The sequence below is a fragment of the Mycteria americana genome, chromosome 11, assembly GCF_035582795.1.
Source record: "Mycteria americana isolate JAX WOST 10 ecotype Jacksonville Zoo and Gardens chromosome 11, USCA_MyAme_1.0, whole genome shotgun sequence".
Lineage (NCBI taxonomy): Eukaryota > Metazoa > Chordata > Aves > Ciconiiformes > Ciconiidae > Mycteria > Mycteria americana.
The window spans coordinates 25,389,116-25,412,562 of NC_134375.1; the positions used below are offsets into that span (position 1 = coordinate 25,389,116).

General features: G+C 42.6%; 1 long non-coding RNA gene across 1 annotated transcript; it reads right to left on the reverse strand.

The window, feature by feature from the left end:
* Positions 1–2,213: 2,213 nt before the first annotated feature.
* Positions 2,214–2,804, reverse strand: LOC142415517 (uncharacterized). The gene is made up of 3 exons (XR_012777440.1): positions 2,761–2,804; positions 2,399–2,576; positions 2,214–2,272 (listed from the first exon to the last, which is right to left on the reverse strand). It is a non-coding gene; the product is annotated as an uncharacterized LOC142415517 (long non-coding RNA).
* Between the last annotated feature and the right edge of the window lie 20,643 nt (positions 2,805–23,447).

Sequence of the window (23,447 nt, forward strand, 5' to 3'; positions counted from 1 at the left end):
TGCCAACAATGCTGACAAAACTTTATACCAACCCTAGCAGGCATGTCATGTTTAATATTGGCGGTATATGGGAAAAATCTTCGGCAATTTAATGCTTGTATTAATTTGAAAAACTTTTATGCAGTGGGTATAAGCTTTTACATTACCATTCCTAATTTATACCAGCCTTCCTTTTCTTTCTCGAAGGATAAATGATCTACAGTAGTGGGGAGAGAGGCGCGCGGAGAGAAATCCCCCAAACATATAAACCAGCGAAGCCATTGCTGTACCCCGCCCACACCCGCGTACCGGAGTTGGAGTGCGCACCCCTTCCATCCGATGGATAATTCCATTTTCGTGCCATTTACGCTTCTGGATTACTTTTGCACATAAATTTTTCACAGGAAAGCAAATAGTTGCAATAAAAATAAATCTTTTTAAAGAAATATATGGAGAAAAATCTTTATTTATATTGAAACCTCTTCAAATAATTATTCCGTTAACAAACTTGTGTAAAGAATGATAATGTTTCATACCCTACCAAGCGATGAAATACAACGCCACAAAACAAGTGGAGAAAGCTGATGATTGATTATTAGACTCCTAAAGCAAATAAATGTGCACCAGTTCATGACAGTTCTTTGTGATGGGAGTTCCACTGCATCAGTGCTCCGTAAGGAAACAAATGAGCGGCAGGAATCGCCCTCTCTAACCTAATGCTTTGCATGTTAGAGGTCTACTCTCTACCAACAAATTATTCGGAGAGACGTGGTGGTTCGAGCTCACCCGTTGTTATGCACCAGTGATTAAACTGCGGCGATCAAACTGCGAGGGCAGCATGAAACGAGGAGTGAAGATGCCCTCCCAGGTTGTGCTGCCGTCATGCCTCTTATAGTCAGCAGGAAGGAATTGTCATGGAGCTGTGTGTCACGGCCGCATGTGAACAAGTTATGCCCTGGTGATTAAAGAATGAGTAAAAAGGCCCCTGCTTGATTACTAAACAAACAAAACAAAACAAACAAGCCCCGCAGGGTCAACATCGTGGCAGCTGAGGAGGGGCAGGACAGGCCTTTTCCCAGTGTTGGCTTTGATCGTTTCAAAACAGGTATTCCCAGTTACGCACCCAGGTGGTGTTCCAGCCGGTACTGGAAATAATAATAAAAAAGGATAATGCGGCCATTAAATATTTCATTAGGGCCAATGGCTGTTCTAGGACACGTAAAACCCACCTGTATGGTCTGGGCACACCTGCTGACCTCAGTCCTGCTGGTCCCAAACCAAGGCTAATTCACAGGAGTAACTTCCAAGGTTATGAAACCCAACCTGCAGTCCACCCTGACTCAAATCATGAAGGAAACTTGTTAACATTGTCTACCAGGACTGTGCATCCCTCAGCTAAAAAGGTTTGTGACCTGAAGCAGTGGGTGACTGCACTCGGCTAGAGGCGAACACTCAGCCTGCGCCGTGATAGCCCACACATCTGCATGGGCTTCCCTGGGCACTGCTGGGACCATACTCAGATGGCGTTAGTGGGAGGCTTGGGCGTGTGTCAGGTGGACCCCCTGCTTCCTGGCGTTACTACGATGGGTGACTCATTCAGCATGGTTGAATAAATGGTTAGAAACAATTCTAAACGAGATTAATAAATGACTGAAACTCACTTCTCAACAATCTCAGTAGACATCTGTGAAGATTTGATAACTCTACTTTCAAAGTGGTATCCCCAGCAGATATCATTTTCCAGTGTTGTTGGACTTAAAAGTTTTGACTGAGGTATTTTATTTTGAATCAGGTTAGATGCGTCATATCAAAAATATAAAGTAATCAAGGTAAAAATAGAACACTTCAGTTTTGACAAAGTAAAATGATTCAGCCAACCCAGTGTGAATTATTTTTCTCTGACATTTTTCTTCACTGAGCATTTGGAAATTTTGGATCTTTGTTCCAATTTGGAACAAAGCCGTATTTTAAGACCTTGCATGAGATGGATCTCCTATGTTTCACAGAGCTCTAATTCGCATCTTTTTCTACTGTGAATTGAAAAAAACCCAAAGGGTAAACAATTGTTCCCCTGCTTCACTCACGGAGCCTTGTGGAAAGTGGGCTCCACTCAAGCAATAACTGCAGCGAACTTGTACTTCGTACCCGTCATTCATATCTTCATATTCAAGACATGAAATCCGCATGCTCCCTGCACCCTTCTCATGCCACTGGTATGTAAAATTCAAAGCTCACCCATCTTCAGTCCCAGCAGAACAACTGACGGCAGTTACTTTTTTCCTTCTTCCACCTCCTTTGTTAAACAGGAAGGCAATACATGTAAAAAGATAAAAATGAAAAAGATCAGAAATAGCGAATCTATTAGGGTATCACCGAGGCTATAGGAAGTCAGGTGCAAAAGGTGAAGTTTTCGGATTACTTTAGACAGGGACAGTGGAGTGTGACAGAAACAGGAGAAGGGTGACTTGAGTTGTCTCGGTGAAAATGTGCAGTATCTTCCTCCTTCTTAGACCCGGTGGAATTCGTGCCAGCGGTCACAAAGCTTGACCGTGACAAACATCTGAAGGCATTGCTGAAGAGTGAGAAAATAGTTATGCCTGGAAACAAATGGAAAAGTCAGTCACCCCCAGTCGTACGCTGAAAATCTGACAGCAGACAAAGAGCAGACTTTGGGCAACACAAAGCAAGAGGTATGGACTTCAGACTTCCTGGAATTTAAATACGGTTACTGAATAATACGTGTTTATCTTAGAGATCATTCTCAATTTGCCTGATTCAAACCCTTTTGTTCCATTCCCTGCCCTGAACCGCGGCAGAAGCCAGGAGCATCTCAGAAGCATGGGTGGCTTTTCATGATGCGTCAAGCGCACGGGGAGTCCCGGAAGGGCGCTTCGCGTCGCCTATCAGCTAATGCTATGCAGAAGATAGATGGGAATGAACAAATGAGCAGCAGACGAAGGATAACAACCAGCATCTTGGCTCCCCTCGCAGGCACTGAAGACACAAAGGGATTTTTAATAATGTTAAGGGTGCCCTAAATAAAAAATTTCATTCACCTCACTGGTAGCAGTTGACATCATTGCCATTTTCCTTGAGGCGGTTCAGGTACCTTCGAGGTGACTGCTTCCTTTTTGTGGTTGAGATTTGCAAATGAACTCTTTCAAAAACCTCCACTATATTTGTGACTCAAGTCAGAAAAGGGCTCTTGGATACCGAAGAACGAAAGCAGAGGCGAAAAATAATTGAAAGTTGCATTTCTAATTAAAATTCTAATCACTGTTAAGATGTATGTATTTTAACAATTAAGACTTGTGGAAAGGAAAATGCATTGCCATTCTCCATCGTGACAGAAATACTGAAATCCACCTATTCACCCTCATATCTCTCCGTGGCCATGGAAATCATAACATGCTGCCTCTGTATTTCAATAGCAAAAAGGCATTTTGCACTGTGAAGTATGAACAGTATTTACTTCTGGATTTGTATGTACACAGTAAGTAGCCACATGTTTGCAGCAGTTCATTTGCCTTAACATGTCTGCAATGTGAAACTCGTGAATTATGCATATCACTGGTGCCAGCAGTCTTAAAAGGTGATTAAAATTCTGAAGTTTATGTCTCTGGAAACATGTCTGCCTCTGGAAGACCTGCGGAAGAGGCTTACATCTAAAGATGATTTCAGGAGATCAGATCTACTGGATTACATGATTCTGCACCAAATTCAGTGACGGCATAAACAATGCAAATCATTTTGAAGGCAATAAGCTTTACACCTGCGCATTCCACAGCTCGGTTTACTTCTCAGTGCTTGAAGAGGAATTCGCACTTACACAAACAGTGATGTTCCTTGTAATTTTATTGTCGTACTTTCACGAACCCAAACGCAGGACAGACATCCTCATACCTCACTGGAATAATGTACTCTTTCGCATAATGACCAAAACATGCTTTTTTTTTTTCTTTTTTACCAAGGAATATGTATCTGTTCGGGACAGGGTTAAAAATTTCTTGGATATCTTATACATTAGACACAATCCTCCTAATGATTTTCCTAGGTCTCCCTTGTTGGCATTCTAGAATGTAAATGTAAAAATAGCTTTAATTTTTTGCTTTCTACCTAGAGCTATGAAAAGAAGAGCTGCTTATAATATTTAAAGAGTAAAAATAATTTAATACATACCAACCCAGTTTTGTGCTAAGAAGGATGATACCATTCCATAGGTGCCAGTCCATCTTGCCCATACAGAAGTTACAGTGTGTACTCCATGAGCCCTTATTTATCTAGAAGTCAAATGCATCAGACTTCTCAGAGGCTCAATCCCGCTAACCACATTACGTTTTAAGCGTTTATGAGACTTGCTTTATGAAACAGAATAATGTTTTAGAAATGTGGCAGCATAAGTTGTCTGATTATGCAGCTACCGCATATAGCATGGGAGAAGATGGAAATTTCTGTATCATCCTCTTTGAGTTCATACCAAATGAGTGTCTCTTATGCTATCTTTTTATTATCTTATTTTCTTGATGGAGGTTGGGCCATCTTTACCAAAAACGAGGGCAGCAGAGAAGGTGACTAATTCGTGATCCACCCACCTTTCAGGCAGCTTCACCTCTGAGCCCTTCCCTTTCCATCGCGACGGATGTGCGAGTGATTTACTCTGCCTTTTTGTTCAGGTAGGAACAGTAAGACCAAGTCTATGTACATCTGTTCTGTAGCAAATAAAGCATAACTCCATGCAATCAAGTCTCTGATGTTTTGAATCCAAGAATAGTGGAGGAGACGGCGGTACAAGGGTGCAGAGAGGTAGTGCCGACGGTTGGAGCTGCGGCATTTCTGACATACAGAAGCATCACCAGCACAGCAGGCACTTGCAATCGTCTCACAGAGAGGACATGGCCAGGGAGGGTCAGAGCTGTACTGACTGCCTCGGGCTCTCAACGGCTTAATACGATCCCTAGCTCTTGATTCATGCTGACTCTATAAAGCTACACACTTCTTGTCCTTATTAGTGGCTAAGACATTTCCTGGAAAAACTTACATTCAGTGCTCGGAACAGGTCCCTCCTGTCTGGAAAGCCACTTTTTGGGCAGAGTCCACAGAGGTGGCAAAAGCTGCTTTAAAACACCTCGCTGATGTCTCATCTGGAGATGCACTGGGTCTTTTCTGGTTGATTCGGAAATAGCAAAGAGAACTAACCTGAAATTACACCAGTGGGAGTCCAGTTCTCCCGGGACTATTCTGCTGACAGATCTATTTCGAAATACTGCAAATTCTGGCTGTGTCCCATCACTCTCCAAAAGCTAAAAAGAGCAGATGTCCTCAAGTGGCCAAGCAGCACGATGACTCCCCTATACCACAGGATCACCAGATGTCCTCTGCACGCAGCTTCAAGATGCTGGGCCAGAGGAAAGAGCTGAGGATCTGGCATGGCTTTAGAAATTATTTTCCTCATAAGTGTATCCTGTGGTTTTTCTTTTCTCCAAAACCAGAGTCCCGTTTGAAAATAAAACCTTTAAAATATACAGGCAGAGATGAGTGTGCGGCCTCCCTTTATTTCAACAATTTCCAGGGCTGGTCCTTCTGCAAAGCCAACAAAGTTGGTCCCTAAACTGGAAGGATCCAGTTTTCTCCTGGCTGTCCGACCCAAATCTCATTACTTCTAGCTAAAAGTGCAAAGACCTTGGAGGAAGGAAGACAACAATACCTCTAAGCAACACAGTGCTGGAAAAAGAAAAGAGGGTGGGGAACAGACCTCAAAGGCATTACAAAACAAAGTGCAAAAGAGCTGGGACAAAGAGACCGTAAGACGCTACCCTTGCGGGACAGTGAGAAATGGAGGAGAAACTTAGTTCATTCCCAACAGACGTCACTCCAACAAGCCCAGGAAACCTTGTTGTAGCTGGGCTCCTGGGCCCCAACCTTTCTGCCAGGTTCGCCGCTGCTGCCCAGCTCCCACCGCTCCGCCCGGGCTCACGCACCACCAGGACGTCCGCTCGGCGGTTCTCTTTCCAAACACTGTCCCGTCCCGTCCCGTCCCGTCCCGTCCACCTTCCCCACATGTCAAACAGTACGTCTAAAGTACTGAACGAAAGCAGCCCGTGAAAATAATGAAATCCATGAAACTGACTGATAAGACAAAACCGCAGCATTAGCTCTGATTGTCCACAATTAAGTTTTCAAAGGCCTGACTGCTGACTGAAAATATTACCCACTCATCTTCTCCCACTTTTGTTTGGAATGGATTTGACAATTAGGGGTGATATTCCTTTGCCAAAACAAGCCTTTTGTTAAGTATTCAACAGGCGTTCTAGGGATTCTGGCAAAGTGCTATCTTTTTGTACAGTTTATCTGGAGAAGAAACCTCCATTTTATCAGATGATGCCATAAACTGAGATGAGAAAACAATTTACTCTTGATTTTTCTGTTGCTTTCCTGATTCAAGAAAACAGTGAATCTGCACATGGGATAAAGGGAATCTGAACAGAGAAAAATGCTTGAAAATTTAGATCAATGCTAGAAACAAGTTTTAAATATACAGAGTTAAATAGACGTCTATATACACACGCCAGTATTTTTTTTATTGTATACAAATCTTACAACATTTACACACATTTCTACACGCAAGACTCATATACAAGTCTTACAACAAAGCTGGAAGGCACACGGGACAGCGTCCACGCCGGCTGCCGAAGCAGGAAGAAGCTGGAGGCTGGAACTCCCCGCGGTTCCCAGGAGGTCGCCGTACCGCGGCATTTTTAAAGCATACTGCGCACACAAACCCGACACACACAGACTTATAATTTTGGAGGGGAAATCTGTTTATGGTAGAGACGAGCACAGCCGGCGTGCTCCATGTCACCTCATTCGCGCCTTCTGGATCTTCAAGTGTGTGCTGGGCTTTGGCAGTACCATGTGGCACTGCTTCCCAGCCAATGTTTTCTCACAACGTCCATTTCCTCAGAAACATCGAAAAACGGCTACTGCTCTGGAGCACAACCACCCCCAAAGTAAAAAAAAAAAAAAAGTATTTCTTACAAGCAGGAAATTGTAATTGGTTGGATCCAAGGGACCCGGCGACACCAATGGGAGCTCCACCTCCGCCCTGTGAGTGGTGCAGCAAATGAGGGGCTGGTCCTGTCGGAAGGGCAACATGAGTAGGCCTGAAATCTTTATAGTGGACCAGAGTAACCGATTTTTCAATAAATTAGTTTTAAAACCTGTAATTACAGATTAATTTTGCATTCAGTTAAAGCAAAAGGTGCTTGTAAATATAGTTCTGATACGCAAGATCATCACAGGAACAGTATGACTGGTAATGATTTTTTTTTTAAAGACAGCAGACGTGTTCTTGGTGTAATAACAGGGCAACATGTATAAATAACCCGTAACTTCATTTCTGCAAAAGATATCGAGGAGGTGAAAGTAATATTTTTTTCCTCTCTGTGAATGGAGTTTGGGTAGGCATCTAAATGAAAGAAAAACTTCCAGCAATCAAAGACACTCTTTTTTCTTTTACTTTACTTGATCCACCCAAGAAGGAATATAGAAAGAAAAAGTCTTAAAGTAGTTGTCACTTTGAAATTTTCCAGTGTTTTAATTAAGTTACAGAGTCTGGCAAAATTTGTCAAACTTTCCCTTTGAAAATAAAGGCGGGCTTAACCTTCAAGGCAGTCTCCCTAGGTTGTTAATACAGCTCTAACCCAAAGTTGTGTTAAGCAGCGAGGTAAGACTGGGTGTGCTTCACATCCTTTTGAAGTTGGTGGAAAGAGTCTTATGGTCTTCAGTGGGCTTTGACTCAAACTAATAATTCTAAATTTAGGCTCATTTATAATTGTCCCTTTTCCTCCACTAACTGCTCCATAATTAGCGGGCTTTTTTGAATCAGAAGACACAGAGAGAAGTATTATACCCCTTTCATATATATCCATGCTTAGTCCAGGAAAAACACCTTTTCACTACCTTTTGGATAAGACTATGTATTTTCATTAGAAGAATGAGAAAAAGATCAGAGGCAAACAAAAGCTGAAACAAAGCTGCAGAGGGGACTCACTGGCTGATGCAAATGGAGAGGACATGGACTGAGGCAAAACAGGTAAGATGAAAGAGAAGAGAAGTGGCAGCATAAAGAAAAATAGGTCAAAATTCAGAATTTAATTTCCTTGGCTAGAACATTATTGTCAACAGTCTTGCAGTAGATTTAAATTAGCATAAACAAGGGCAGAATCTGACTGAGACTGTCACACTGAATGGTTAGTCTAGCCCTAAACTGTCTCTTCTGAGGGGTTTTAAGAACTAATCCCTCTCGGTTTTGTCCGTCCTTATTCAGGAGTAAGAGCTGAGCCAAGAGCTCGGGAATGGGTGGGCTCTGCAGAATCTACTGGGAACGTTTTTGTGGGTGCTCTTCCCGGAGCTTTGCCTTCTTAACAAAGGTTCGCTTTTAAGAATAACACTTGAAAAGGACTGATGTCCTGAGAGAAATTGCCATTAAAAAGTTGATCTTGTGTTTTTCTTTGACGCAACTTCAAAGGTGAGATCTGCGTTCCACAACGTGAGGAGAGCAGTCCAATCTAGGTCGGTAACGTGATTTGGCAATGCAAAGCCGCGTATCAAGACTTTGGTTCTTGGCTGCACTTGCGTTATTCCACGCGGTGTTCTGTATGGGGAAACAACTGAAATGGGTTTGGCATATAAGACGTAAGAAAGCCCAAGTGACTGGAGATTCCACAGATAAACCTACATTGGCTACAAAGGGAAAGCCTTCGGCATGCTAGATAATATTTGAGATTAATTATCAGTTTGTTTAATAAAGCTGCAGCCAGACATCTTTAATCCAAACACCTTTGTAGAGCACATTTATATGCAGAGCTGTGGGCAATCACGAAAAGTATTATTCCGTAACAAGAAAACAAAACTCATTTATGAAATAATATACATGTGTTAACACACGAAAACAAAGAATAATATACACTTACATATAACATAAGAATAACTGTACATGCCAGACACTTTTGACAAGATCTCCTGGACACTTAAAAAGCACAATAAACATCTGTTTTATATCTGAATGCCAAACCTCTAAAAAAGCAATCTCTTGTTAAAAGTCCAGCTCCTTATTTTAACTAAATTACCAGGTGTTTATAAAATATCATTCTCTTGTGAAGCCACAGTAAACAGGAGAGATACAGACCCCAGTAAATCGAGAACGCAGGCTTCGGCTGCCAAGGCGGCGGTGGGAAGCTTGACGCTGCCGTGCTGGTGTGCGTTGGTGCAGTGCCATAAGGGTACTGACCAGCTGAAGGAAAAGCGAGCAAGGGTAGGAGGCCAGAATTTCCAAACGACTCATGTTTAAACAAAGGGAAAAAAGGACAATGGAAAAGGAAACAAAGAGGAGCTTGAGTTGAAGGTGTCTTATGATCTTTACTGGAACGCACCAGAATAAATGCTCTGGGCTGTAAAATAACACCGTTTGGCACAGAACGGATTAAATTCAATCAGAACATCTTTTCTGATCACTTGATTACATATGAGCAGTGTTTGGGATTATGTCTCTTTTTTTTTTGGCAGAAAACACCAGAACATAACACGACATTGCTGCATAACATGGAAAACCTTCTCTCGCTTGTATATATGTACATGCACATATATCAAATTAGACAGTGGTCTGCATAAATTAGCAATGAAAAAATATAGAAATATGATAAAGAAAGCTAAGGAAATATATGTTGCTAAGATCAATAAGAAGGTTTTTCAGGACTATACTGTCCCCGTTGCAGTTCCTTAAAATGGTATGAACACATTACTGGATTGCTTAAATCAACAGTGCTTTAATATTATAGATAAGACAGAAATAATATATATTGTATATAGACGTATGCAGACAGACACACTGTACCATTTAGTATCTGAAGAGGAAAAAGATGATACATTCATATGACACAATGATAATAAACTCCCTTGCACCACATTGCCCAGGAAGTCACTGTTAAAATCCTTTTATTAGAGACGAATATTTTTATATCAAAGAGCCCATGCACTATAAATGCAAAGATTGCTAGAGAACAGTAGAAATATGCAACGTTGCCAAAAGCCAAAGAGAGGAAGCAGAATGATCGCAGTAATTACAGGTCAGTTAGTCTGGCACCAGTCCCGAGCAAAGTAATGGAGAAGCTGATAAGGGCTTCAATTAGTATAAAATTAAAGGATGACAGTATAATTGGTGCCAGTCAGGACAGCTTTATAGAAAAATAAGTCTTGTCAAACCATTTGATGAAGGTAGCTACACAGCTGTAAGACTTGTACAAGACATTTGACTTAGTCCCTCGCTGTAGCCTGACCGGAGCATGAGCGCCGAGCGAGGTAGTTTACGGGAAGAGTGGAGAAGGAGAGGAAGACCTGCACGTGGGAGCACACCCCCGTTTCCTGCCTGGGGTTGTTCTGGCTGACTGTGCTGGCCATTCTCAGGTGAAGCAAGCAGGAAAGGGGACCAGAAACAGTCCATCGCCAGAGGACCACGGCAAGAAAACAGCAAGAAACAGGACTGAAATCCTGAAGGCAGTGGCGAAGCCCCACTAACTTCAGTAGGGATAGTTTTTCATATAAAGTTTGTAAAGAAACCAAAACCTAGGCAACTTCTGCAGAGTTTGTCTTCAAGTAGAACATGTATTATAAGACATGTACTTAAAATCTGGATGGAGATCAGAGTGTCCTAAAAGCTGAAGTTTAGTCCAGAGTAACAGACAGGTTCAACTGCATTACAGACACAGTGTTTGGGGGATTTGCGGCAAAATATATAGACTGATTCCTTAAAGTTACAACGGGAGACTGAACCATAGTGCGTTCCAAGTCCTACTGAACAACTAAGGCTAGTCCCAACAGATTTTGTGTACGTACATCACAACACAGATGCTTTCATGTCTCAAGTCTCTTGGGAACACTATATGTTTTGTCTGCTTTGTTTCTTAATGATTTGCAAACTTTTAAAACTTGGCTGTGTTGCTACTTTGCTTGTGCGTTCAAAAAAAGACAAGAATCCATAAACCTTTGATCCACATGCTACAAATGTACTAGGAAAAAAACGAAAAGAAAAGAAAACACAGTGCTGTCAACAGGAAGATATAATGCTTGGTTTGTATGAATGGCGATAATTAGTTCCAAGAAATGTGATACGGGAATTGTTTTGGTTTTTTTTCTTTCTGAAAAATATATTTCTTTGTAAGAACAATTTTAATGTAAAGTACTTTAGAGAACATTTTATATCAGATTAAATCACAAAGATACTTTTTCTGGCCTCACCACAAAACAAAGAAAGGATGTTGAGTTTCATGGTTAGCTGCAGGAGAGAAAATGTTAAAAAATGTCATTAATGTTTTTATTATCCATAGGTTTAATACTCAAAAAGATTATTCGATCTCTTAACAACCCCGTTGTTAAGTATCACATTTCAGAAGGTATGGGCTATGATTTTTGTACACCTCACTGTAAGGAACGCAGCCTGCCGACAAGAGAAACAGAAACGTTGTGCTCCAAGGCATCTCTATTTTAACACAGAAGCTCAGCCAGCAGAACGTGCTACAGCGCAAGAGGCTGGCTGGCCAGCTGAAGGGCAGTAAGTGGCTACCTGAGGATGGCAAGTGTCCTTCACCTCATCCAGATGGCTCTGAATTCAATCCTAAATCAAAGCTGGGCTTCTGGTCCAAGCCAGTTGTCTGGGCTCCCTCTGCAGTCGAAGGAAAGAAAGCGGCACTGCTGGTGGCAGCTGAGCTCGCCGGTACCAGCCATCTGTCTTCGGCGGAGTGACACGTCTTGATCCCCGAGGACTGCAGAGGGAACCTCGATGAGCGGCTTGGACTGGAACTCAAACCTCCGACAGTCAAGGCCGGGCGAGGTGCATTATAACGAGCGGTCCAACTGACACGTACATTTAAAGCCGCAGGACAACTCTGCCTATTTAGTCACGTGGGTCAGGTTTCAAAAATCCAGATAAGCACTTGAGATTTGACTCAAGCTTTATAAATGTCCATTTCATATTTGAGTCAAATGTAGCTATAAACTGAAAGGTGAGAACCTTACACATATATCAGAGAGGAGCGTTACGAAAATCGCTAGCTGAGCGGGCGAAACGAGGGGGTGCTTTACAGCGTTCCCTTGACCCAAGGGAGGCATGGAGCGAGCTTGCAGTTTGCATTTTGCCTACAGCCCTCTCCAAGAAAATGGGAGGATGGTTGTTCTCAGTCGTTCGGCTTTGGTGCAGGGTCTGTGCAAACTATAATTTGAAAGTAATTGTAGTAATTGCTGTAACTGCAAAAGTTAACGCACACAAGCTTAATTTTGTTCACATAAAGCTGTGCCAGTAATGGCGCCATTCATCATTTCTGTTAAAACAGTAACAGGTGTTAATCTCCACCCAGCAATGGGTGCAATGCGAGTGAGCAATAAGCAAAGTGCCGAAAAAGAAAAACCACCATCAAAGCTCTCCGTCACAGAAAAACAATTTCTAGTAGTATCTCTGTAATTGGACTCAGCTGAAGAGTGAAAAATTATTTGACTTTTCAGTGACGGGGATTGTTAATGAACCAATTTTTCTCTTCCACCTTGATTAGCTTTCTGTAGGAAGATCCATTTTCGCTCTGTACAATGTAGTGGGGAGTAAGAGACACCCAGCTGCTGTGATCTTGTCAGTCCTCCACTTACAGAAAAGTACTCTTTTTTTTCTTTTTTCTTTTCTTGATAGGCTGCTGAACTATTACCAGGTTTTCAAACATAATGGAAAACAGCGCAGAGTAGAATTTAAATAGGACTTTAACAGCCATTTTGCCATGTTTCTAGTTTTAACAGCAGCCTTATAAGATTTTTAAATGCTTTGCACATCCTGTCCTCCCAGGCACATATCCTATGCTCCCAGGGTCCGGGTGCTACCTGTGGGATACCCTTGGCACTCCATTGTTGGGTCTTCTGCCGTACAATGCCAGAGCAAGAGGACAGCCAAAATCTCCTGAGTGTTTCGATTGCGTAAACCCGTTCATTCAGCGGCACTCGGTGTATCCACAGGGCTCATTTAAGCCTGCAGCGAAGCATTTCCCGTTAAGCGTAGGCACAGTCGGACCGGTACACTGCAGCTAGCTCCTGCTATGGGCTGGAGGGAGTTCAAAGGTAACGCCGGGTGCATCTGCACGCGTTTGCCTAAGTAACTGCGTGCGTTTGTGCTGCCCAGTGCCCGCGTCTTTGTTACCAAAGGCACGCTTCTAACCGGGCACAGCCAGGAGCCTTTGTCATTCCGAGCGCCGCCCGGGATCCTGATCTCGCCTGTCCTAACGCACGCACTGCGGGAGCATCTGGGAAGGAACAAGTCAGGTGCGTGCTCTGCCTCTTGCTCCCGCGATGAGGGCACTCACAGCCCTGCCCGGGGAAGCTGAGCCAGGTGACTGCAAGCACGATACGTGCTCGGTCAGCAAGGTGAGGTGAAGTGCTGGAAAGAGTTTTGTAGGTAGGAAGAGGCCTCAAGGCACAGCGGGTGAGTCAGCTTGTGGGTAGCTTCATGCTTCTGCGCGAGAAGCTGGTCCTAGAGGACTTGGGGGAAAAAAAGAGCCTGATAAGAAAGACCAAAACAATTTCTCATAAACAATTCGTCATCAGTCAACCTCAAAGTACTTTACAATGGAAGACCTATCTTTCTCCCTTTTACAAAAGGAGACAACCAGGCACAGAGAAAGGATATGAACATATGTATATAACATTGACTAAATTCTTCAAATTTGAAAAGAATTTCCTCCTAATATTGATGATGTGCTTTCTAAAGATGATCAGAAATCAGAACTTCCAACTCACTGGCTATTCCGGAATCAAAAATAAATTATTGCAAGGCATAAAAATGAGCTCAACTATTAATATTGACATGAGATTGAAAGCTGCAAAACACTGTAGCTTACAGCCACTGAAATATTCTATTTTGAGTGTTCATCATCATTGTGTTATGTTACAATGTTAAACAGATACGATTAGTAATAAGGTATAAAAATCAAATAAGATTAATGAAAATGATGAAACATTTCTGATTGTAACGCATTCTTATTAAAAAGAAATGAAACGAACACTGTGGGTTTTTCTCCATTGACATTTTTGTTTATGCCAGCACATTTCTGCAAAATACTTAAACTGTGAAACACTGATTTTTTCATAGAAGAGCGTTCAGTTTAAACTTTGTCTTAAGTCTTGTGTGTGCTGATATGACATTGGGTGAGTTTTATGCTGTGGAATTACTGTCATGTCCCGTGACATCAGCATAGACCATGTCATTAATTTAGGGGCTCACTGCTCACCCGCATGTTTAGCTTTCTGGGTTGAAGGGCTGGAGAAATGTATTCATGTTGCTAACATAGGAGGAATGGAGATTTAGGCTGTTGAAGCATAAGTGCTGTTTGGAAAAGATGTGTTATTTACATTATACACAAGACTATCTGATACACAGAGATATGAATGAATGATTACATATACATCTGATAGAAATACACCACATCTAAATATTGCGTGCTGTATATGTGCCTGTCAAAATGAGATCTTGTCAGACAAAATTTTGGGTAACGATCGTACACAAATGCTCTAACCAAGCAGCGTGCTTTGAAGAACAGATTTCGTCCTTCGTGGCAAAAGGAAGACGGCTGTTAACAGAGGAGCTATAATTTAACTGAAGCTGCTGAAGGACAAACTAAGCCGCACATTTGCCGTCAACAACTTCAGTGTCCGAAGACACAGGCAGTGAAACAGAAGCAGAAGAGAGAAGCGCAGCCGGCTCAAGCACAGCTGGCACCTCCGCGGGAACGTGCCAAAACTCCCCGACACACACAAAGCTCCCGGTGCTAGAGAGGACAGAGAAGACAGGCTAAAAGTTGGCAGCTGCTTATCAGCAAATGACTTAGGGATGCAAGATATCTAAGCGTATAATTACATTTTCTTAATTCCCAAAATGCAGACCGCTGGTGCACAGAGCTCTGCTGGAGAATCAGGAAGGAATTGTGCGGACTTTCCAACTGCGGGATAAAAAAGCTGACAGAGTCACGACGATGACATTCCAAAAAAATCACAAATATGGTAAATAGTCTGGGGAAAGACTGATGGAAAATTTAAGAAAGAAAAAAGAAAGTGCTGGGGTGGAAGCACATTTTTGGAGCGTAGGTGAGTTAATAAATAAATCCAGTTCTCTCAATTTGTATTAATGCATAACTCCTAGTCATCCCTAGAGACTGTCTTCAACACACCTAGGGATACAATCTGCCATGTGAACCTACCGACACACAAAACACGTCCCGCATGTTTCAAATACCAAGACTTCTGTGTGTTGAGAAATTGAGCCAGTTTTAAAACATCAGCTCAAACCGCCCCCTGCGCGGCGGAGCTTCCGGCGAGGAGCGATGCGGGGAGCAGCTGGCACGTCCCACCTCCCGCACGGGCTCCCCTCGATCTGGCTGGATTTGGGCTCAGCTGCACACGGCACATGTATTTAGATAACGGATCCGCCTCATTTGGCATTTCAGGCTTTGAGAAAGACCAGCAGCCGAGCAGTGCACCCGGAAACTTTAGCAGGAAATGAAACTTTTTGCAACACAGAGGAAAACATGTGCATGGGTTATGTTTTTCATATGAATGTAATTAGATATTGTAGCTATTCCTTCACCTCCCTGGCTGAGCCTTACGAATTAATCAATGAGTGAAGGCTTTCCCAAGTGATCCTGTTTGTTTTGGTTTGTTTGTTTGTTTGTTTTTTTAATTAATGTATTTATATTTAAAAAGAACTTTGAAGTGTAAAATCAACCCACATCTATCTTTAACCATAAATCTCATTTAAAACCTGTTATCAATACTGGAGATTTTAAAAGGAGAAGTAAAAAAGAGAGTTTCTTATTCTGTTTGAGAAAATCATTAAATGCAAAAAATGTAAATCACAGAGATGGCCTTAGTGCTGACAAACGGACAAAACCCAGGAAATTTAAATGTAAATTCCACATTCCTTGTCGAGAAAAGAAACCTAAAATAAAGATAAGAAGGGGTCATTGCTCATTTTTTCCCAATACCCTATTAATATAAACGCCCATTTGTGAGGTAGGGGAAGGGTGCATCTAGAGTGGTAGCATATTATGACATGCACTCAACTTTTAGCTTCAGAATTATTTTTAATAAAGGAGTTTTAAAATACATGTAATTTTAGCTGTTTATTTCATAATGTGCATATTTTTTCTTATGCCTTTCAACTGCTGAATTTATTCTGCCAATTATTATTTTTTTTAATAATAGGTTTCTCTGCAGAGGTAGATTAAATAAAAGAAATTATGTGTGGGATGTGACCTCTCATTATACGAAATGTTTCTATCCCTCTGGCTTTAGAGATAACTTTCCAAACATAAATTGCTTCAGTAATTAGTTTTCCTGAATATATTACATATTGTTGCATAAATTTGTGGGGAACATTTATTGTCTGAAACACAGAAAACATATACAGAGAGTCCTAGGATAAACAGAACTGTTTAGTCCAACTTAAAAAAACCCCAACACTACAATAATTTTTTACAGTTATGAAGCTTTTTGACTTGCCTATGTTTTAATGCTGTTCTTGTTTTGTATGGCTCTTTTAAGTCATCTTCAAATTAAAAAGAACTAAGCATAAGTTGCGTATTTCTTTATGCTGTTGTGGCTCAGCTTCTCCAATGGGGGAGTCCTAATTCAACAACTACAACATACTGGCTGTCCTTTATGTGTCTTAGGACATAAATACAATTTTACTTCATTTCTGCTTTTACCATTCGCGGCTCTTCAGAGGACTTGAAACTCATAAAATTAACAATAAAATTCTCCGCATTATACCCTGATTAATTTTCAAATGATTAATTATCAATTGCACATGCCCTAGGCACGGAAGCCAATTTTTTCTTTTTATTTTGATCACTGCACCATTGGTTTTGATTGAGTGGGCTTAAAACTCGAGCTCGAAGCAGCCACGTGCCCCACGGCTGGGTGCGCAGCCATGAGCTGCGGGGCCCCACGTGGAAACTCTGCTCTACCTCAGTGCTGCAAAACAGAAATCAATCAACTGGGACAGAACGACAGGGAATTTGGTGACACGAAGAAGGAGGCGGTCACTAGAGAACGAAATTTGGGATGGGAAATGGAGTCATATTGAGGACCCTTATTTAGCCTTTTTGCGTCACATGATGACCCCATAGAAATCCAGGGTAACTCTTCCACAGCCTTGTGGGGGGCCTGGACTGCATCTTCTACAGCCGCGAATACCCCACAGCAAATATTTTTATCTGTGAGGAGAGAAAAGAAAAAAGCAATGCAAGTATTCCTGGCACACACAGCGACAGGATTAATGGTATTGAATCCTTCAGAATATAATACAATCCCGTATTTTTATTTTTAAAAATAGCGTGATCATGTGTTGATATGTACAGCTAAGGCATTTCTTACTTTTTTTCTTTTAATATTGCACGATGACATCAGCCAGTAATGCATCACTTCTCAGGGATTTTGTGCAGAATCTTAGTGTTTACACTAACAACGTAATTTAAGAAAGTATATTATGTAAATCCTTGAATCTCCTAGGGTCTAGGAAAGAAATGTAATGCTAATTTGATTTAGTAATTTGTTCTCTCTCCCCAGAAACACACAATTACTGCTTTTGAAAGACTTTTTTCTTTTTCCATCACGCTAGGACTAAATTGAAAGTTGAGTCGGCAGCAAAGCCCCGGCTGGGAACGTAGCAGACCTCTGCTACTCAGCCTGCTACCAGCCAGAACATACAGTGCTGGGACATTTACTTCTGAAAATGGAATGTTCATTATCTCTTTTTTTTCCTTACAAAAAATGGAAACAAAATAAGTCTTCTTGCAATTCTGTAATAATAATCTAACTGTGAAACGTGAGCTGCAAATACCGTGCCTCTCTGTGGGTCCAGAAGAGAGAGGGGGCTTGGAGCTGTGTGCGCGTCTGTTTGCGGGAGAGAAGGGGAAGGTTGTGTATGTGTGCGCCTGCACGGTAGCGTAGAAATAGTTCATCAAATGAGTGGTTTCCTGTCCTGATCTGTAGATTTTCTTTCTCCCGTGAAAGGAAGTGGAAATAATTGACCTGACTTCCATCAGCACATAAAAGACATTGTCGGCAATTTGTTTTCTGCAGGGCTACTTAAATATATGGTGACGTAGCAAGCAGAAAAGATCACCCACAAGTTCTGCAGCAATCACAAATACACGGTAGGCACACCCAGGGGACTGACACATTCCGTCACTTGCAAAGTATGACTTTCTTTTCTTTCTCTCTCCCCCTCTTCCTTCTCCTTTAAGGATACACGATGTCCCTCCAGGTTCTGCAGTCTGGGTTTGATTAAATAATTATAAACTTCAAGCAGCAGATCTATCATTTACATTCCTGAACATGCCAACATGTGCCTTTTGTGGGGATGCCAACCAATACCAAGGCTTCTCTCATTATTGCCATTGAAAATACAGTGGTTCAATGTTTGTGCTATTTCCTGGATTTTGGCGATATAATGTTGCCCAGCAATTTGCTGTCAGTGCCAACAACACTAAGGAACTTCATAATAAATCCTTTCTATATTTACTCAGTCCACCACTGTGTCACTGAAATTAGCATTTTACGATCTTATGCTCCAAAGCACCTATTTTCTCTCTTTTAACTCCATGCTATTATGAATCCTAACAGAAAATCCATCAAAGCATGGTTTGCTTCAGCTTTTCTGTGTAACGATTGCTGTCAGTCATGTTTGTTTTCTGGAAGGATGTGGAGCTTGTAGCTTCGTGGTAGACGATAGTCAAGATAAACCAAACTAACAAACAAGACAGAGTGTTTAATTTAGAGATGTTACAAAGCGATTGGCTTAAAATATCAGATGCCACCACTTCATGCAGGCTGAAGTACAGAAGACAGAATTTACAAACCGAGAAAGACACCACGGAGTGACAGGACCAGATCCTGCTCTGAGGCCCAGAGGGGCCAGACCCCCTCATCTGAGCGAGAGAGAGAAGCGAGGGGGTTTCACTCCACCGAATGGGAACACCGTGCTAACGGAAGAAAACAACCACCGGTCAGCGGCTTTAGCGAGGGTCTGCTCTCAGGGATACTCCAGCCAGCTCCTCACGGGAACTGTGGGACCACTGGGGCTCAAGTACGGTTCTATCTGGGTGATCCAGCCCTTTGCTTAAAATGGTGTGGAAGACAATAAAACAGTGCTTTTTGCATGGAAATCCTCAGAGGGGCACTCCTGGGAACCCTGAGTTTGGGGTCCTGTCCAGGTGGTCGATATGGGGCCAAATTCCACTCATTTGTGGTCTTACCAACGGATGGTGACGCTGCGGGCTCTGCCCACCGGGAAAAGGAATAGGTATGGTCTGAGCGGGGGAGCAGCTGGTATTAAAAATACTGAGGGGAAAATGAGAAGCAAGGATTTTCTAGGAAAAGGAAGAACAAGGTTGATAGACAGGAGAGAGAGCAGAGGGGGATAGCTTTTGCTTTTGCAGTGGGGAAAGTGAAAGCAATGCTTTCTGGAAAGAGGAGGATGAGTGGAGGAGAGGAGGCTTGTGAAGAGACACGCTGTGGGACCCACAGGAGTTTTGTTTGTTGCTTGCTGAAATAAACGGAGGTTGGAATTTTTCGACTAATAGGAAGAGCACCCTTGCTATCCTCTCATAACCCCCCAAAAGCTCAGAAGGTTTTGCTGAATATTCTGGCATAGGGCAAGTCCACCAAAAACCCCTCATACCCCAGAACGGAGTATTTTGGAAACGTGCACGTGTGTGCGCGTGGAGGCACAAGGCTGGGAAGGAAACTGCTCTGTAATCTTAGCCCTCGTGGCAAAAGCAGCTCCCACAGCACCGTGTGATGTGGGTGCACGCAAGCGGGGTTACAAGCTTCCACAGACACAACCTATCGTTACGAAATCTCTCGGCAGAAGAGTGGCATTTAACCCGTCCTGCCGTGCCCCCTTACAGCGGTACGGACGCCACGGCTGCACCAGTGAGAGCGTCCGGGCCGTGCACAGACTCATGAGGAGAGGACATGCTTTGAAAGGCCCGTTTGAGCATTTTCGTTAATCATCGGGCATTCTGAATAACAAGGGTACTTGCAAGGAAAATAAAATATCGCGTGGCAAAAAAGACTCTCTGATTTACAAAATAAACATAAGGGTTATTTGGCTCAGCCGCTTACAGTGCCTACAGACGCCCCGTCTCTCGGTGCCAGCAGCAGGATGCCAGCCACCAGAGGACACTCTCATTTCTCCAGGAAAACTGCTCTGGGCAGCACAGAAGCATGAACAGGCGACTAAGCCGAGAGGCTCGTAATGCTGAAAACCACCCTGATCTTCAGGTCAGACCACGAGCAATTTTGTAAACAACTTCCAGAGCACAATCTACGTTTTGCTTTTCATGAGACAGGCTACAAAGCAGGATTTTCTTAGATTGGGTTGTACACCCTTGGACAAAGCCACCTATTAAGCTGTTTGCTTAAGCGTGATAATGAGACAGGCGCGTTTGATTACACGGAGAAAATGTTTTGGCTGGTTGAATTGTTAGGGCAGTAACACGGCTTATTCTCTGTTTCGGAGTTTTGCCGTATTCATGCAGCACTAGTGCTTTTCAGAACTTTGTTTTAAGCCCCCACAGGCGATGCAAGGGTGTGGAAGACATTAATAAACACAGAAAACAAAAGTGTTCATGCAATGCTGCTTGCATAGACAGCTGGCTGTGTAGCTGTATATGTAGTTAGCTATAAGTCAAATGTCATACATGCGCCAGGTGAAAACATGGGACCAGGTATACAAAAGTGTCCCGTCTATGCCTCTGCTGGGGCCTCTTCCCCTGGTAGAGGCATTCAAATTTCCAGAAACTCTACGAACTCAGCATATAAAACAGTAAAATGAAATGAAAAAGAATCCCACAACAAAACCCACCCCATTTTTCTGTTTCTGATTTTTCTACTCTAGATGTCGTGTTCAAATTCTTTCCTGGTTTAAATCTGTTGAGTTCAGTGTGTCAGTGCTAGAGTCTGCATGGGAAGGCATTTCTGTTACCGTTATAAAACACATCAGTCTCTGGAATAAAGACATCTCTTCCGGCGCGACACGCTATTGCGGCTCTATTCTGCTCACGGAAGGACGCGTCGGCTCCCTCCTGTTGGCACTGAGGACACAGGTATGGAAAGGCGGAACGTGGGCTTGTGCATCTGGGTAGAAGTAGCCGGGCGAAGGGGCTGGCATGGCTTCCAGCTCATCAGAGCCACTCCACTGAACTAAGCCATAAGCCTACACATTTTATGAGTTTAAACAGTAAGCGGAGACTGAGCCCTAATTCTCTAGACTTGTGGTGTGACCAGAAACCACCTCCTTTTCTGCTTCTGATTTTCCTCAGCAGCAAGGAAAACTGACCTACAAGAACAATATTTCACCAACAATTTCTTCTAAAAGTATTCTAATAAAAACATCCTGAAAGTAGCATTCAGCTACTTCCTTTTATAGGTTCTTTTTTGTTCTGAGATTTAAGGTGGTGGTTTAAATCAGTGGTTTTAAGCTTAAATTAAAGAGCACAAAACAGAGTAAAAATTATTACTGAAAATAAAAAAAGTTTTGCCATCTAACTTATGATTAAATTACTAGCTCAATTAGTTACTGAAGATAGAGTAGTCCTTCCCTCAATTTGTCATTAAATGACAGGGAAAACATCTATTCCGTGCTTTTAAAAATCTGAACATAAGCAAGTGGAAAAAAACCCCACGTAGGTGACTTTTCAGAGCCTCTGAGATACTGGGGAATACAGTAGGTATCAACATTTTAATTTATTTTGTCTGCTTCCATCTGTGCACACCGCACTGTTGGTTTGTTGCGATGCTTGATTTGTTATTTTATACCTCTAGGTATGAAGGTCACTTACTCTACTTATGTTTTCACTTATGGGACCTCATTCGTTTCACAAACCGCTACTGCTAGGATGATAGAAAAGTCTGTTGAAAGATATGAATCCCTGTGATACAAAGGTGGCAGTGATTATTCTCACACTGTGACCACTGGGAGGAAATTTCCCTGAGCTGATTTTGGACGCTGCGCTCCTGGATTGACATCTTTGGTAGATTAGCAGCAATACAGGTTGCGTTCTAGCAAAAGACCTTTGTTAGCAGTGTGCAAATACACTTTTAAGTTATGGGATTTCTCTTTCCATCGCCTTTGACAATACTGAAGCATTCCTACGTACTTCTATGCCCAGCAAAGCACTTTAAGTGTGCTAAAAAAAGGAAGCGACAGCACCAAAAGACATTATCAAGAGCAAACGCTGAAAGGAAGCAATGGCACCAATAGACATTATCTTCAGTCCGTTTCAGGCTTTGGGAATTCGATCTTTCTCACAGCACTCTCCACCACGTAGCAGCCAGGTGCCGTGTTGTCACCGTGTGCCCCTAGCTTAGTGCAGCGCAGTCCCGATGCGGGGTCCACTCCGCAGCTCCGTTATGCAACCCAAGGGCAGCTGGGCAGAAGAGTGTTGCCTGTTTCCTAACTATAACCCCCTCGTATCTATCTTCACTACCCTATCCATAGTGCCAATTACTACATCCCTATTTTCCACTGCTACAGCCTCCTGAATCCCTGGGTTCACGCTGCCCTGCCGAACACGGTACGACTTTCTAGTCCGATCCTCCGAGTCTCTTCCTCCAAATTGCTCCTTTCGAAGCCTAATCTCTAGACAGGCTCTAAGAATTGAATTAGGCAACTGGTATTGTAAAAACTTAGTCATCCTCTTAGAACTGTCTGTATCTTACCTTGGACATTCACGGGCAGAAAATGACTCGTGACCATTTCCACTTACATCCCTGTCCTTAGCCACGTTAGTCAGCTCACAGCTGAAAGCGGAGCAGAGATGCATTTGAGGCCCTGAACTTTGCCTTTCCAGTTGTTCTCTTGAGCACTTAGTGTTCCACCGATGCTTTTTAAAAAAGGGTTTAAAATAAACGCAAGATTAAACAGGACTCGTTTTTCTTAGTGTCAAGCAAGAGTCTGCTTGACGCTAGGAATTACTTCTGCCGTGATCATCATTAAATAATATTGCTGCAAGCAAAAAATGACATTGTGCAAAGCAAATAAAAACCAAACAAGCCCTATCAATCCCTTCGAGTTCCTCCCACAATGTTTTCTCCAAATTCATACGCTCACGCTTCAAGAAAGTGCTGTAAAAAATCTGGTTTGCCGGGGGTGGGGTCTTCGCTGGCACTGTGCCAGGCCACGCGCACGGGGCTCTGCCGGGCTTGCTGGGTTTTTTATCAGGTAAAGAGGGGAAAAAGTATGTGGAAGGCGAGAGCAAATGGCGTCCTACAAAATAATCCAACTCCTTTCCATCATTAACCTTCCTAAGAAAGACAAGGGGATGTAAGAGCAAGGCAGCAGCAAGTGAAACAGAGCACAAAGTATCAGCGATTCCAAA